Source organism: Mustela lutreola, chromosome 12, assembly GCF_030435805.1.
Source record: "Mustela lutreola isolate mMusLut2 chromosome 12, mMusLut2.pri, whole genome shotgun sequence".
Classification (NCBI taxonomy): Eukaryota; Metazoa; Chordata; class Mammalia; order Carnivora; family Mustelidae; genus Mustela; species Mustela lutreola.
In genome coordinates, this window is record NC_081301.1 from 92,658,340 (window position 1) to 92,676,181 (window position 17,842).

Genomic DNA, 17,842 nt, shown 5'->3' on the forward strand with positions numbered 1-17,842 from the left:
CAAAGCTGTAGCTTCTACTACAAAGTGAGTCAATATATAAAATTGCAGTGTATTCCTGAGTTTCTACTGTAAAATGTTTACCAAGGATAGAAATGGAATCGTAACACTGTTTTGCCCCGAGCCACAGGAACCTCTATTCAAGGCAAACTTCACAAAAATTTCAGGAGTTAGCAAATGTTCTAGGTTAATCGTTCCCAAGGCTGGGCTGATTCCCAGGATCCGAAGGGGAACCCCTAAAGAGTCTATATTCCTTGGGCTCCTGTTGGCCTGCGTCTTTGGGAAGCAGAAGTGAGCCCCAAGAATGAGCTGTATAAAAGCTGTCGAAGTGAAGAACCACCAGACAGACTGTCTGAGCTCAGGATTATCAGCAAATATTCCTTACAAGGATATGTCAAGGAACAGAAATATCTGGAGACACAATATTTGAATTCCACTGAAGCAGGGACAATATTGGCAGTCAGTTTACTCATTTTGCTCTTTTGGCACCACCATTATGGGAGGAAAAGGACTGCTCAAAATTTTAACAAATTTCTGAGAACCAAAATATTGTCTTAAATGTCCCACGGTTGTCTTCAGCCTGAACAAGAAGGTATTTGGGGACAGAACTTTGTTCAAATTCAGTTTGATTTATCCAGCCATGGAGAGTCAATTGCCGAAAGAGCTTGGCTTTTGAGACTTCTGCTACACAGTGACCTCATCTTCTGAAATAAGGCAAGAACTTGGATATGTTCAAAGAAGTACAAACTTCCAGCGATATCATCTCTACAAATGAGAATCCCTGAACATCTAATTTACAACTGGTTTGGGAAGACCAATTCATACCATAAAGAAAGACTCAAATCTAGTAGACTGCCTTAATTGGGTATTTTCTGACAGTTCTCTAAGTGCTACTCTATAGGTAATCCATGCATCTTTGGTATTTTTCTGTTACTATGTTCTATTTATGCATGCTCCAGTGGGAACCAAGGGACATTGTGGATACAAATGAATGAACAGACTCAAACCCTAATAAGTTTAGGAGGAAAGCACTGGACTTCTGAGCACCATATTAAGTTCACCATGGCCTGGCAGATCCTGTGGCTGGCATGAAATAAGGACACCTAGATGCATTAAGAGGAATAGCTAAGATTTCTTTGAAAAACATTCATTTTCATGAATCTCCTTTCTGTGCTCTTAGTTTGCATTTGAGAAGTAAGCTTAGAGACAAAAATACAGACTCGGAGTCCAACCCAACAAAGGTAGAGTCCCACCATCTCTGTAAGGAGTTCATCTGCTTTGCAGTTAAGACAAATCTGACAGTTTACATGGAAATTAATTTAAAAACCATGGCCGCACTAGGCATGGGGAACACAATGCTAACATCTGCTGGGTTTCCCACGTAAGAATTTACATCTTTTACAAAGCATTCCTTTTGGTGTTAAGGTGCAGTACTCACATTCCACTGGGCAATGGAGACCGTCTGCCTAACTTCCATGTTTTCTCTGCAGCTGGGGGTGCTGATGACATCGAAAAGGAGAGAAGTTCTTGGAGCAGGTTGTCTTTTCCGAAAGTGGCCCCCTCAGTATCCCAGTTCCACGCACTCTTGCCAACCAAGAGAGGTAGAGTCTCGTTTTCCGTTTCTTGGCCTGGGTGATGCTTTGTGACCACCCTAAGAGAATGTGGAGAGAAGATGTTGTGGGACTTCTAAGGTTAGGGCATAAAAGTTGATAGAGCTTGGACCTGGGACACTCACCTTCGGGAGACAAGCCGCCACCTGGAGGGGCCACAGGGAGGTACGGCAGCCCCCGCCCACACCCAGCATCCACTGTCTTCTACCTCTTCAGTCCACCTGAAGCCAGGTACACTGGCTTCAGTAGAAGGGACACAATGTTCGCCCCCCATGCTCCACCCAAACTGCAAACCTGTGAGCGAAATAAACACAATCACCGGCTTAAGCTAGGGTGGGGGTGGTTTTCTTCCGACAGCAAGGGGGATACTTATCTTCTGCCAATAGTTTTAAGTCACTTCTCACCAGGAAAACAACTGAACAGTCATTGATTCACAAATTGGGGATACAGGGCTGTCTCCTAACAACTGGCTCACATCCCCTCGCCATTTGGTCCCTCTTGGGCCCAGATCATGGGAAAGCGATGCTTGTTGCACTTGGACACTATAAATTCTTTCTTTAAAACTTACAAAATGCATCCTAATGAAAACTGCATCTTACAGATTTTCAGTAAAAAGGAAAGAGGAATGCCCTATCTCTTTCTGAGGTGACTGTAACCAAACCCAGTGTGCATTCAGACCCTTCTCCACACACACCCCTGAGTACATCTTAGACTTCCCCTGTAGGTCATGAGTTGTTACAGCAAGCCCAGCGACACTAATTAGGATCAAGATAGGACTGTAATGATGGCTGCCGGTTTCTATGTGCAGGCAATGAGGAACACGGGTAGCTTGAAACCGGCTATGGTGGGAGTATTGACACTCTGAATTTTTATATTTACACTAGCAAAAATGAAAAATCAGAGCTTCTGTTTGGGGGAAAACCAGTTCTTAAATTTACCATCAGGGCTCATATTTCTCTTTGCTTATGAGTACCTCGCCAGCACCTAGGCCAGTGTCCAGAATGCAGCCGGCTCTCAGTAAATGTTTGCTGGTTGAATGAACGAGTGCTCTAATCACAGGCTCAGACCATATCCCAGCTGATGTGCTTCTAAAACGAATGTGACCCACCAGTTTCACACACGAGGATGCTTCTGAAAGGCTACTTCTAATTATTCTTTGTTTTCAGGCATTTCCTTATTTGGATAATTACTCTCTCTGTGGGTGACCAGAGCCAGGGACACAGCTGAAGTGTGCAATTCACAGCGAGGCACAGTTCCCCAACAGTCAACCTATTATGGCGAAAATTAATTCTAAACCTCAGCAACCAAAAAGTGCCATCCTTCTCATCTCTGTTACCAGCTTCTGTCATACTCAGATTTTTTATTCAGCAGTGACCTAGTCAAGAAAAAAAAAAAGAACATACAGAGATGTGCACATGGACTGTGGGTATGTGTGCATGTGCGTGTGGCATAGGTAGATCTTTTGGGAGAAATCTACATATATAATAAATATCTTCCTTAAATAGAAATGGTGGGAGGGCTGGTGGGAGATGGGGAAGAAAGTGTGAATAATGAAGTATAAAAAGGAGAGCAATCCAGGCCTTATCTGTCGGAGGATGGAGATCAGATCTGTAACATGGTTGCCTCCAAAATTAACTACTCAGATACATAGAAGCAACACACGCACTTTCAGCCTAAAAGACCCAAGGCAGTGTGGTAATGATCACCCCAAACAGCAAGACTACGGACATTATTTAACCATCATAACCTGCTCCAGGTTTCGGGTCACGGACAATAATTATGATTTGAAGAATGATAAATGTCTACATGGCACTTCCCCAAACTCCATCTCTGTTTAAAAGGCACATGCTTTCCAAAGCAGATTTATCTTTTCAATTAACCTTCTTGTGGGTTCCAAGAAGATCTTTGGGGGCAGGCTGGATATGAAGAGATGAAGGACAGTGGTATTGGTATTGATTTGCTCACCAATCAAAGGCTGATCCCTTCCAATGTTGGGCTAACAAATGGGTATCTACTTGAATTCTTTCTTCTTTCCTTTTTTTTTTTTTCTTTTGAGATTCCAGGAAATGATAGGAATCTTAGCTCTGTTCTTATGGAAAAAAAAAAAAAAAAAAAAAACACCTCATTAAGGTATTAGAAATACTGGTGTGGCTTTGGTGGAAGTCATACATTACCTCTGGAAAATGGATATTCTCTGATTGCTTTTGAGACTTATCAGTAATTTTCACCACTAAAAATGCAGCCGTCATTCTGGTAGAATTTCCAAAAGCCAAGGCTCTGTAGAAATCCACGGAAGTTAGGAAAAGCTTTGTTTCCCCCTGTAGAAATCCAAAAGGATGAATCTAAGGAGATGTCTAAGAAAATGTCTAGCATTACAAAGCCTTTTCACATCAGCAAAATAAATTAACTTGCCAAGAAATCTTAAATAAAAGAGTAGAAAAATCAAAGCAGGGCACAATGTGGAAGTCCAATGATGAGTCAGTATTAGAAAACCTCTTAGTAGAATTCACTAAATTAGAAGTCAAAAGAGAAAATCAACTTTTTCCTCCTCCTTGTTCTGGCCCCTTCTCCCATCCCTTCCCGGAAGCCATTATTAGCTGGATCCCAAAGGAAGTGGGAATGTGTTGGAACTTGAGTGGCATGAACATGCCTCGCATGGGGAGAGGGCAGTGGAGGTGGACCAAGGACTGGTTTCACCCGAGGGTTCGATCACACGGGTAATGGTCTTCAAGATAATCAGAGAGCGGGTTTTTTACTCCTAGGAAGGGAGTTAAGAATGTGGAAAAGGGAAAGCATTAGAATAACCTGCAGCCAACCTGGAGTAAAGTGTCACTGTAGACTCCGGGTTTTCCACAGATGGATGGGTGCGCGGACAAATACGAGAATCACATGGACCATAATTGTACACAAAAGCGTACACACGTTTCTCTAGCTCAGTCCACTAAAGGGCTCGGAAGCACTGATCCCCAAGAGTATCAACATGCCAGGACCACGGGGGGACTCTGGCCAGAGTGGAGAATCAACAGCCACATCGGACGGAGATGGGCCCATTTTATTCTCTGATATTCAGACCAAGCTTGGAATGCTGTGCGCGGTTAGGAGAGGCACACTAAAAGCCCAGATTCCTGGGGTAGTCCAGAGCGTGCCATCATGAACAGTTAAAGGAGATGAGGAGATTTACTCTACGGAAAGAATGAAGGGCGATACAAAAGTGCTCTTCAGAGTTCCACCTGGCTGTCAAGAGAGAGAGATCAGGTTCCGTATCTCAGGGTTCCCAAAAATAGAATGAGGACCAATGCACAGAGATTTCCCAGAGAGCATCTAGGGACAAGAAAAACTGTTCCAACAATTAGACTCACTCCACAGAGGAGGAGGACGCGAAGCACAAAGAAGGCTCTAGGTCTTTCCTCCGACGCTTCCAAGGACTCCCCCACGGCTGTGGCACTGCAAAGTCCAGCCATGGTAAAGAACTGCACGGAACGGACCCTGTAGACCTTGCAACTCCACGCGAGGTCCATGGACCAGCGGCACTGACATCACCCGGAAGCTGGATAAAAATACAGATTGTTGCTCCCACCCCCTAGACTTAAGGGATTAGAACTGGCATCTTCAGAAGATCCCTGCATGAGTCACATGCAGAGAGTGGGAAGCAAACCTGGAAGATGTCTTCTCACTCTCCAGCTTCTCCATCCACTTGGGTTTGCACCGTCTCCTTTCGCCAGTCCTCTTTCACCTTGCATGACCTACTAAATATCCTTTTAATCATTCGTTACTGACGGCAGAAGACCTGAGGGTGATTTGGGATAGAACGGCTATAATGAGCTTCCAAGTTAACATCATCAGATAAATGATTATGCCATTGGCCCTTGAACAACACCGAGGTGGAGGGCACCAATTCTCAACAGTCAAAAATTCACATACAACTTCCGACTCCCCCAAACTTCACTGATAGCCTGCTGACTGGAATCCTGACTGATCATAGAGTCAACACAGATTTTATATGTTATATGTTTTATATTAAAAGCAAATACATTTACAGTGCTGTCCTGTCTGAAAAAGAACTGCATATAAGTGGCCTAGTGCAGTTCAAACCTGTGTTGTTCAAAGGTCAACTGTATTCCTTATTGGTGAGAATTTGGGGGTGGGAAATAGTCCCACTGGAGGTCAGTGATCAACGGGGGTGAACGCAGTCACGTATACTCTCCTCGGACCCAATGAATGAGAAATATCAAAAGCTCTCACCTTCCTCTAGGACTCTCATTCATTAGGTCTACACTCTAGGGAGCAATTTCAGACTATACCCCCTCTCTAGGACTATGTGCAGAAGGGAAAATGGCATCCTGCCTTCCCCGCAGCATATGTACATGCATTAGTCCTATCTTCCAGGGTGGTCTTATTCTTGTAGAGACATAAACTTCCAGCTGGTAACATCTGATAGCCCAAAACTTCAAACAAAGAGTGGAGACCTAACCATCACTCCCATATAAGACCAGGGCATTTAATGACAACCGGATGTTAAGTGGCAGGACACCAGGCCTCACCTCTCAGGCAGCTTCACCATCGTCCAGTCCCCAACTCTTAATGCCTTAGGCTGGGGAATGACCGGCTGCCTTCCAGGGCTCCTCCCCAACACCACACTTTTCCTTGCTTTCCTGCCTCAATCCAGAATATCCTCAAGATGTGTCCTTACCTGGATGACCTCTGCTCCACCGCTGAGACTCCGCTCGGGCGCATCCGCTCCTCCAGGCAGCATTCCTGCACCCCAGACTGGATGACATGCTGCCCTGCTGGTCCCCACAGCACCATGCATCAACAGAGACCACTCCTGCATCACCGGAGACCACTGCTGTCTAATAGAAATAGAACAGGAGCCACATAAATTTACATTTTCGAGTGGTGCAGTTTTTAAAAATTAAAGGGAACAGGTGAATATATATATATTTTGGGGGGGGGGTAAGGAAAGTAAGGAAGAAGCTGAATGGTAACTATTTCTAGGTGGCATGACACTTTACACAGAAAACCCTAAAGATGCCACTAAGAAACTACTAAAATAACTCTATAAAGTTGTAGGATACAAATACCTAGAAATCAGTTGCATTTCTGTACATTAATAAGGAAGTAGCAGAGTGAAATTAAGAAAACAATCCCATTTACAATTGCAACACCAAGATAGAATACCTAGGAATAAATTTAACCAAGGAGATGAAAGACCTATACTCTGAAAGTTATAAAACACTGATGACAAAATGTAGGATGACACAAACAAGTGGCTATTCCATGCTCATGGATGGGAAGAACCAATATTCCCTTCTGCACATAGTCCTAGGGAGCAGATAGCAGCCTACAATTGCTCACTACCACACAGACCTAATGAATGAGAATCCTAGAGGAAGGTGAGAGCTTTTGATATGTTCTCATTCATTGGGTCCAAGGAGAGTATATACGACGGCATTCGCACGTTTAGCTATTAGGGACCTCCAATGGGTTTGGGTAGTCCATACTTCCCAAAATAATTTACAGATTCAGGGAAATCCCTAACAAAATACCAATAGCATTTTTCACACAACTAGAGCAAATAATACTAAGATTTGTATGGAACAAAAAAGACCCCAAATAGCCAGGAGAGTATATACGACGGCATTCGCACGTTTAGCTATTAGGGACCTCCAATGGGTTTGGGTAGTCCATACTTCCCAAAATAATTTACAGATTCAGGGAAATCCCTAACAAAATACCAATAGCATTTTTCACACAACTAGAGCAAATAATACTAAGATTTGTATGGAACAAAAAAGACCCCAAATAGCCAAACAAATCTTAAAAAGAACAAATCTAGAGGTACCGCAATCCCAGGTTTCACGATACACTACAAAGCTCTGGTATCAATACAGTATGGTACTGGCACAAAAACAGACACATAGACACATAGATCAATGGAACAGAATAAAGAGCCCAGAAATAGACCCACTATTATAGGGTCAATTAATCTACAACAAAGGAGGAAAGAATAGACAATGAGGAAAAGACAGTCTCTTCAATAAATGGTGCTTGGAAAACTGGACAGCTACATGCAAAAAATGAAACTAGATCACTTTCTTATACACCCACACAAAAAAACCCCACAAACCTGAAAATGTATTAAAGACCTAAATGTGAGACTTAAGACAATAAACCTCCTAGAAGAAAACAAAGGTGGTCATCTTTTTGACACTGGCCTTAGCAACATTTTTCTAGATATGTCTCCTCAGGCAAGAGAAAGAAAAACAAAGATGAACTATTGGGACTACACCAAAATAAAAAGCTTTTGTAGAGTAAGGGAGACCATTAACAAAACAGAAAGACTAACTACTCAAAGGGTGAAGTTATTTGCAAATGATATATCTGGTAAGGGTTAATATCCAAAATATAAGAATTTATACAACTCAGCACCTAAAAAAGCAAGTAATCTGATTAAAAATGGACAGAAGATATGAAGAGATGTGGTTCCATAGAGGACATACAGATGATCACCAGAGGCATGAAAAGATGCTCAATATCACTCATCATCAGGGAAATGCAAATCAAAACCACAAGGTATCACCTTCTATCTGTCAGAATGGCTAGAATTAAAAATGGCAGGAAACACCAAGTGCTGGTGAGGACAGGTAGAAAAAGGAACACTTGTGCCCTGTGGTTGGGGATATAAACTGGTGCAGCCACTGGGGAAAACAATATGGAGATTCCTCCAAAACTTAAAAGCACCATATGATCCCATAATTCCACTCCTGGGTATTTACCCAGAAAAAAAGAAAACACTGAATTGAAAGGATGTATGTTTACCGCAGCATAATTTACAATAGCCAAGAGAAGGAAGCAATCCAAGTGTCTGCTGATTAACGGCTGAAGAAAATGTAGTGTGTGTGTGTGTGTGTGTGTGTGTGTGTGTGTGTAGCAATAATATGGATGGTCCAAAAGGGTATTATCCTAAGTGAAATAAGCCAGAGAGAGAGAAATACCATGATTTCAGTTGTATGTGGAATCCACAAAAAAGGGAACGAAGAACAGAAACAGACCCATAAATAGAACAAATGGATGGTTTCCAGAGGGCAGGGTGGGAGGGGGATGGGCAGAATGGGTGCAGGGTAGTGGGAGGTTCAGGCTTCTGGTTACGGAGTGCATATGTCACAGGGATAAAGGTGCAGCACAGGGAACAGAGTCAGTGGTATTGTGAGTGTGTCCTACAGGGACGGACAGAAGCTGCATGTGGGGTGAGCACGGCGTAACACACAGACTTGCTGAATCACTATGTCGTGTACCTGAAACAAATGCAACATCATGTGTCAACCACATCTCAAGTAAAAAACAATTATTATGTTGTATTTAACCCAGTATACCCAGAATGTCATCATTTCAACAGGTAATCAATGCCATGCTGGCTATTATTAGATATTTTACGTTTTCTTAAATATCCAATGTGTATTTTACATAGAGAACACATCTCAACTTAGTCGTAGGAGCTATACGTGGCTAGCGGTGACCAGCTGGTTGGTCCTGCCAGCCCAGCCTTCAACTAGAAGAATGTGGGGCACTTGGGTGGCTCTGGCAGTTGAACATCTGACACTGGTTGTGGCTCAGGTCATCTCAGGGCTGTGAGGTCGAGCCCCTCATGAGGTTCAGCACTGGGTGTGGAGCCTGCTTAAGATTTTAAGATTCTCTCTCCCTCTGTCCCTCCCCCTTGCACGCATGCTCTATCTCCAAAAAAAATCAACAAATAAAAATAAAAACCTGACATCATCTACTCACAGGTTTGCCTTCCCTGCTAGAAGGCAGGCTACCCAAGGGCAAGGTCAACATGTCAGACTCCTCCGAGTCCCCTCAGTGCACGGCAGGTTCTGAGCGCTAAGTGAATGCTCACTCACCTCACGTACCTGAGGGTATTGTGAGAGGAGGTGGAATTCTGGCAGCTTTGCTCAGACGAAGAGCCGCTGACCTGTACTTCTGATAACTGTGATAGTAATAATAGCTAATATCTTGGTCTTGGACCACGTGCCGTGCTCTTCCGGGCGTTCCCTCCCTCGGTCCCCACGACGCCCCCGCGAGCGATGTACCGTTATGGCTTCCACTCTCTGCGTAAAGAAACTTGCCCCCAATCATACAGCTGCTAAGTGGACGAATGAAGACTTATGGAAATCGTTCTAGAAAAACAAAAGGACAACGTCCCTACACACACACACACACACAGGCACTAAATACGAAGTTGAAAAGTAACTGTAATTGCGGATGTGCTAAGCCTGCCCTGGTAGGTTAGCCTTCTCCGGACTCTCCTCTACCAGCCCCCAAGCATCTTTTCTGGGGCTCAGTCACCTGCTGACTGTGGCCTGAGCCAGGGCAGACCTTTCTCCAAAGGCTTTGAACCAGCCCATCCTGTCTTGGAATTGAATATCTTCCACATTTGTCTTCGGAGTTGTGTGCATTCTGCCTGTCTTGTCAAACCGGCAGAGCTTTTCAGCAAGGACTTTAGTGAACAGAGGTACCTCTTTCAGTGCCTCATCTTCTCCTGGGATACGGAGGGACGGAGGGACAGAGGGGCATAAACTGCTTCCTTTCTCCTGCTGTCCCCAGAAAGTCCTGCAGCCACGCTACCGTAGCCTGTGGCGAGGGAAGCAATCTTCGCTGCTTTGTTGTGTTAAAGGCAACTAGGCTGAACTTCCTTAACAAAAACAATGCAGGGGCGCCTGGGTGGCTCAGTCGGTCAAGGATCTGCCTTCAGCTCAGGTCATGATCTCAGGGTCCTGGGATCGAGCCCCGCATCAGGCTCTCTGCTCAGCACAGGGAGCCTGTTCCTTCCTCTGTCCCTCGTGCCTCATGCTCTCTCTCACTCTCCAAGTAAATAAATAAAATCTTAAAAAAAAAAAAAAGATGCAGATTTCAAATCTGGGGCGATGGGGGGGATGGATTGGTGGTGAGGTGTACAAAAATTCCATTATCTCGAAGCCACAGGAACCCGAACCACATCTGGCAAAGGAAATAAAGCTGGAGAGGTAAGGAAAGCCTAGATTAGGAGAAGCCTCGGAAACAGGCAGCATCATTTGGACTTCACGTGGTGGGAAATGAAGATCCCTGGAGGGTTTCTGAGCCTGGGAGTGATGTGATGAAAACAGTGATTAAGGAAGATGAAATGCGAGCAGGACAAATGCAGGGCAAGGGCTGCCATCGGAGAGGAGGCAGGCATCCAGCCCGGGAGGTGCCGGGAGCAAGACAGAAAGCCAGCCTATTCCGGAAGGAATCCACAGTCCCGCAGAAATTAACATCTGCCCACCCCGAAGTCACTTTACGACCAGCTCACTACCATTTTTTTTTCTTTCCTTCTTTTTATGACCTTATTATATTTGGGAAGGCAAAAATAAACCGGAGAGGAGCTGAACAGTTTCATTAAACTGATCATAAAATTTCATCTCTGTGGACAGAATGGTTTAACTGTGAGTGTACCCCGCTGAGCAAACGGGCTTCGCTGTGAACACGGGGAACCGTCTGTGGGGGCAGAAATGATGCCCAGAAAAAACGTCCATTAAGTCCTTACTCACAGAATAAACAAGCACGATGAAAACAGAATTTTTTAGAGCAGCCTCAGGTGGAAGGAGCCCATAGGACAGGACAGACATGGCCATCCCCACGGTGGCCACCCCAGCTGCAGAGTGTCCAGACCTCACTGAGAGCCCCCTGTCCATGTCAGCTCCCACAGTGGCAGAGGGACAGACCGACTCGCAGGTGGCCAGCCCTGCTTGCCCGAGCCCTCACCCCTCAACTGCCACATTCTTTGGTTCTGGCTACAAGTTTAAATGGCCCCGAGCCTCCAAAATTATTTTCATTCAAGTTTAGATCTGGAAAGAGCCTTGGAGAGCATCTAAACCCATAGTTTAAGAATATTTTCAACCTGCACACCTTTTTTTTTTTTCCTTTGGCAAAATAAATGTAATGGAAATACAGTGGAGAAATATTACCATGGAATCCTTCGGAAGGAACTGCGGGGGGAAGCCCAGGATTCCATCTCCTCCTTCTGTCCCCTTCCCTGCCCTACCCCCCCCCACCCCCAACTTCCACACTTTGTGGTCGACCCTGAAATCTTTCCCAGGACCCCGAGGGCTGATGAGAAAGCAGTCTGCAAAATACTGGAGTCTAGTATTTTTGTTTTGTTTTGGTATCTTGTGACAGATGAAAAATTAAAGCCCAGAAACTCAAAAGAGGACTTTCATTTCCAGCTACAGGACACGCGAAATGACCTAAGAGCCTCCTTTCTTAGCTAGAATGCTAACTAAAGGGAACTATCCATGTCCATGCTTAACATGACCTCACGAAGACTCACAAAGAATGCCTCAATTTGAAACTGGGTATAACCTATGACCCAGCGATTGCATGTGTCCCAGAACAGTGTTTACCCAACGCCTCACAGAGATGGCTCAGAGGATCCCTTCAGTACGCTGTAACCAATACATTTTCTTTTAGGCCACACAAAACTGGATCATAACTGAATAGAAAAGATGGGCACTATTTTGAGAACCTTCCCCATATATGTACACACACACACACACACACACACACACAGTGTAACCCATGGGCTGGGCGACCATGAAAGGTATATCTTTCATGGTGGGTATAGACAAAACAGTCTGAAAAAATGCCATCTAAGAGAAACGTTGGCACATTAGTATAGGAAATATATAAGAACATTCACTGAAGCCTTGTTTATCGTAGTACAAAATAAGAAGCAGCCGAACTGTTCATCAACAAGAGGATCGACAAAGCACACGGCAGGCTGTCCATGCAGCATGATGTCACAGAGCAGTTAAAACGAATGGACCAGAGCAATGTTGCTGAAATCTAAGCTCAATGGGAAAAAAAAAAAAAAAAAAAAAAAAAAAAAAAAAACCCTCAAAAAAACAAAACACATACACACAAAACAGCAAGTGGCAGAACATAAAAAGTGTTTTCATTTACTTTCAAGTTCTAAAATTTTGAAGTTTTAAAACAGAATGGCAGCACCCATGGCTTAAAGATGCGGGTGTCCAGAGAAAGCAGGAAGGTTCGGGCACTGTTTGTCTCTGGGCTGGGAGGCAGGGAAACAGGATCCAGGAGTCGTCTGCCAAGTCCTCCGCTACTCTGCAGGGAGCTGGTCGAAACGTTAGGATTGTTGCCTAGAACGCACTCCATGCCGGCACTCAGTTGTGTTACCGCGTTTGCCTTATTTTTTGTGTTGTTGATTTAAAAAAAATGTATGTGTAAGTCATATGCACTCACCGAGACCAGATGGCCGATTGGTAGCGCAATCTGGAAGAAATCCAGGGCAGAACCCTGTCGGATTCCCAAACCAGTCGTCTTCCCACAGGGCTCCCAGTTCACGATCTGCTTGGGAATGAGGAATCGGCATCCTTTGGGTCCTAATGGTACGAGTTTATTTTTACCTGAGGGATACTGTTCCCCACAGCCCCCCGAGGCCACATCTGCTCTGGCCAGAAATAGCGCGAAGCCCACTCGCTCTCGGAGGTTGAGCTGTTGCTTCACAGTTTGTGTCTTGGCTCTGTTTTCCAGCCTTGCTCGTGCACTGCAAAAAAGAAGGAAAAAAATAAAGTGCTGAGCCGCTGAAAGGTCAGGAGAGAGATGATCTAAACAAAAAAGTAGAGGCTGGGAAAGAAGGAGAGAGAGAGAGAGAATCTGCTTTCTCCAGGGACTACACCCATTCTCAGGAAGCAATCAAGTTAAAGTCAGAATATCACCAAGAAACCATAAAGCAAACGTTGGGTGTATTTTAGACAACAAGACCCCACTGAATTCGTAGCCTTTCTGTAGCCTTTAAGCACAAATACAAAATACACAACCTAATGGGAGTGGGTTCATTAACTTTTTTCCTAGTCTACGAAAGCCGGACGAAGGATGCCTTGCTATGGACTACAGGACGGGAGGCAGAGATTTACTGTGCTTTGGAAAAGTTCAGGGCAGTGGCTTTTATCACCGGATCTTTTGTACTCTTCAAGTTACATAAGAGGCTCTTACTTCTCTTTTTTCTGTAGGCATAACTTGCAGGCAAGATGTAGCCTCTCGGGTGGGCCAGCCAAAGCCTTCTGCTGTTGGAGGGGAGACGGTGACAGAGAAGAAGATGCCCTTGTAGTAGAGGGTCTGCGAGAGCTCAGTCTCCGGAGTCAAGCTGTGAACTGCTCATGAGTTTATCTGTGTATACTCCTCCCTCTGGGATGCCTACCCGTCATCAGGAGCAGTGAACGGATCTTCTCTGCACCGCCGGAGAAAACTCACTTCTGTGACTGGATTCCTTCCGTTGCGTGGAGAGCCAACAAAGCAGCCGCTGACATTTGTTGACTGCTTCCTCTTCTAAGAGCTTTACCTCTTCTAGTCTGCAGCCACCGTCCCAGGAAGGTACTACAGCTAGCCCCATTTTACAGATAAGAACACTAAGACAGCACAAGGTTCAGAGATCGAGGTCTCAGGTCACTCAGAGTCCGTGCTGGAGCCAGGAGTTGGACAGAGCCAGTTGGTTCTAATGGCCTGGACTTTTCTGTGCCATTGTGTCCCAGAGGTGGCAATTAAAATAAGTAGATGGCAGCCCCAGTTACGATAGGCTCTATGGGAACTCTGCCTCAGATACAGGGGCTCTAAGAGGGAAGTATTCACATGCCAAGGCAAGAGTGTTCGATAAAAATCAGAATCCTTTCCCCTAGAGGCCCTAGTACCCGAGGACACCTGCTCCTAGCAACCAAGGACACGGCTCCTAGCACCCAAGGACCCTGCTTCTAGCACCTGAGGGCACTGCTCCTAGCACCCGAGGACACCTGCTGCGGATCCTACCCTGCCTAAGTTACAGCTAACTTCTGCTCTGCCCCTAAATCCCCAGAGGACAAAAGTGGAGACGGACTTGGGCATGCTCTCGGTTAAAAACCGGGAGGCCTGAGCTTGAGTTCAGTTTTGCCACTTACTAAACGGATTCATGTCTTTCACTTCCCTTGTCTGAAATGATAACAGTGAATGCCTCTCACAGAGGAACAGTGATTCAACCCGGACGGAGCAACAAAGAACTTTATACACATCGGTGACCTGTGAGTTTTTTTCTTTGCTCCATAAGTCAAGGCAGCACGTCACAGCAGAACGCGGTCAACATCCGAGAAAGCTCCATGTGCCTCCCAAAGTGCGTGGCTCTGTAGCATGAGGACAAACCTTGGCCAGCTCATTCCTCCCTCCCCGCCCCATCTATAAGAGGAGGCATATTAATCACCGGAGTGTCTCCCGATTTTGAAATTTTGTGTTTGGTTTGGTCCCAGATCCAGGAGAAGTGAACCAGGCTTTCACAAGGGCAGTTTGGGTATTTCCAGGCCGGCTTGCTCTCCTATGGTGAACACCCATCCAGGGTCCCATTCATGACACAGGACCCGAGAGGCAGTCTCCCCGCCCAGGGATAGGATATAATGCCAGTGCTTCTAACTGCAACCCCCCCGTGCCACCCCACCCCCAAGTTCAAGACTTAGAGACAAGAGAGCTGGATGCTCTGCTGGGACTAGGTGAGCACCTGCTTCGGCAGGCAGCCAGCTGGAAGTCGGGTGGGGCCTAATACTTTTGTTCTGGGTAACGCCAGGTACATGAGGGAACGCAGGGCAGGAGGACTTCTGGGGAGTTTCTAGCCCTGTGACCTCTTGTGACCGCTTCACTGATCACTATCACTTGAGATGATGTCAGATACGACCAGTCATGACAGGCTGGGAGCCACAGCCACGTGCCCGGCCGGCCTTCCTGCCTCTCTGCATTGGCCCCGCCACAGGAAAGCAGGTCACGTGTGGGGACTGTGAGTCCCGCGGGTGACTGGGGCGTGGCGCTGAGACAGCAGGAGGCTCTGCTCATCTTTCCAGAATGGGCTTGACACCGTTGCAAGGGAAGCCGGGACCCTGGGGGGCCTCTGTGCTGTGGCTGAGCATGACGGGTCAATCCTCGAAGGGAAGCGGGGTCTGTCCCCGTGACTACCCGCCCCAGCCGTCCCACTCCCAGGGCCCTCACAGCCCGAAGGAGAGGACAGGAAACATCCCCTGTGCGGCAGGAAGCCTGGTCAGCACCTCGAGCTACATCACCATGAGCCAAGTGGCCGGAACGGTCACAAGATGAGCACGGGCGCCCGCCCCCAGCCCCTTGCCATGGACGCCCATTAATGATTCATTCTGTGTCTCTAGCAGAAGACTCCCTGCCTGGGGCTCTGCGCCACCGTCCCTCCCAGGAGGCCTGGGCCTCATCTCTCGCACCTGGTTCCCTTCTGCAACTCAAGGCTCATGTCAACTGTCACGATCTCAGGCCACCTACACACCTCCCAGAACTCTCCATCACAACGCTCCCTTCCTGTCGCATACGGAACTTCTCACCATCTCCGATTATCCCCTTCATTTATTATTGTTCCTTGTCTCCAGTCCCTGTAGGGAAGTGAGAGCCGGCATCTTCTCTGTCTTCCCCAGTCTATCCCCAGCACCAGAAAAAAAACAAAAATATCCAGCAGCTAATAAGGGATCCATACAGTTAGTACAATTAGTTCATTAAAGAGTCAACTCTACCCAGAACAGGTGTGTACCGGCACAGAGACGGTTTGGTGAGCTCCCAAGGCTCCGAGCTGGCCTTCATAGACACTTCTGGATACCTCCCCATTAAAGATCTGACACTCCCTCTCTCATCATCAGGGCTGGCTCCTGCCATCTACTCTTACACTACATAACTTTTCACCCAGAAATGATTTTGGGTGATTTCAACTACCAGGGTCTCATTCTTCTCAAATAAGTACAAGTCAGGAGGTGTTTGGTCCAGGGTTGGGGTGGCCACTCAACCAAAGAAGGACCTTGCTCATTCTCCTGTGCACCTTCTGTTACTTGCACAAAGCTTTCTACAGGTGCCTGTCATGCCACAGTCCCAACATGGCTGCTGTGTCACCGGGCATCACGTCTGAACGCCAGAGAAGGGGCAAAGCAAAGGAAGAAAGAGCCATGTCCCACGATTCTGTCATTCCTTTTTATTGGGAAGACAACAGCTTTCCTAGCATCTGTACTCAGCCTCCTTCTATTTCTAGCTTCTGCGTTAATCCGGGGTCACATGGCCGCTCTGAGACCAGTTACTGACAACGGGAAATTGGGTTACTGTGACCAGTTCAGTCACAATTCATCCCGGGGGGCTGAAGAGAGGACCAGCTTTCCTTGAGATCAAGGTACTGCCACTCTCTCCTGAACAAACACATGTGTCCTATCTAAATGGACGAGAGTGGACCCTTACCCCAAACAAGAGCGGAGACTCACAAAGACAGACTTACAGACAGATCCCTCGAACTGTCATCTTCTGAACTTTCTTAAGACTTGGCTGTTCCCATTGTTTAAATTCCACTGCATGCTCAAACATCTACCCAAAGTATCTTTTTTTTCTTCAGCTAGCTCAAGATGGTTCCTGTCATAAAACCAGAAGGTCTTTGTTCAAGGAACCTGTGACTACAGCCTCATGCAAAGCTGTTCAGGCTGCTGCTGGGAGTCTGACAGTCCATTTACATCTTCCTCAGCAGTGACATGGCCCTTTGCACCCAACACTCAGCTCCCGAGGTGACCCAAACACTTAGACATTATGTCATCAGCCTGACAACCTCCTCCTCCTCCCCCTCTCCACCTTCAGACAGCATCTGCTGCGGTCCCAAGTGTCCAGGGAGACCTCCTGGTTCCTTAGGGGCCGCCTGATGGCAGAGGGATCCAGAGCTATGCAGTACCACCCACTCTCACCCATGGAGGAGCAGAGATGTCACATCACAAATCCACGATGAAGGCCAAAGCCACTTCCTGCCTTTTCACCTTGTCCCAATACTTCTTTTCTTTCAGAAGCCATCTGATTATCCAGGACACACACACACATACACACACACACAGAGTCATCAACACCCTCACAATTAATAAAGAACCTCATGAGCAAAAAGCCTGGCCAGCCCAGCATACTGTTCCCTCCCTGCTGGTGGCCACAAGGAATCTTTTGTGAGTGATTCTAAGGACGGTCACACAAGTGTCCATAGGGATATCTCTGCAGAGCTAGGGCTCAGCCATCTATGAACTTGATCTCATTTCTTTTCCAGTATACACATTGTTCTTCCATATCTCTCTTCAACTTATGCAGATTTTAGACAGCACTTCTCAAAATGTGTTGCCTGCCACTTACAGGTTTTACAGAAATAAATGGGTCCACGCTCAGATGAC

General features: G+C 46.2%; 1 long non-coding RNA gene across 4 annotated transcripts in view; it reads right to left on the reverse strand.

The window, feature by feature from the left end:
• Positions 1–1,441: 1,441 nt before the first annotated feature.
• Positions 1,442–17,842, reverse strand: part of LOC131812370 (uncharacterized) — a 106,940-nt gene continuing 90,539 nt past the window's right edge. For 3 of the 4 annotated variants that reach the window (XR_009346313.1, XR_009346315.1, XR_009346312.1), the window contains exons 10-14: positions 12,882–13,185; positions 6,298–6,457; positions 5,263–5,394; positions 3,782–3,925; positions 1,442–1,648 (exon numbers count right to left, since the gene is read on the reverse strand). This is a non-coding gene — a long non-coding RNA (uncharacterized LOC131812370). The remainder of the gene's footprint in view (positions 1,649–3,781; positions 3,926–5,262; positions 5,395–6,297; positions 6,458–12,881; positions 13,186–17,842) is intronic. The other variant, XR_009346314.1, reaches the window with a different exon arrangement.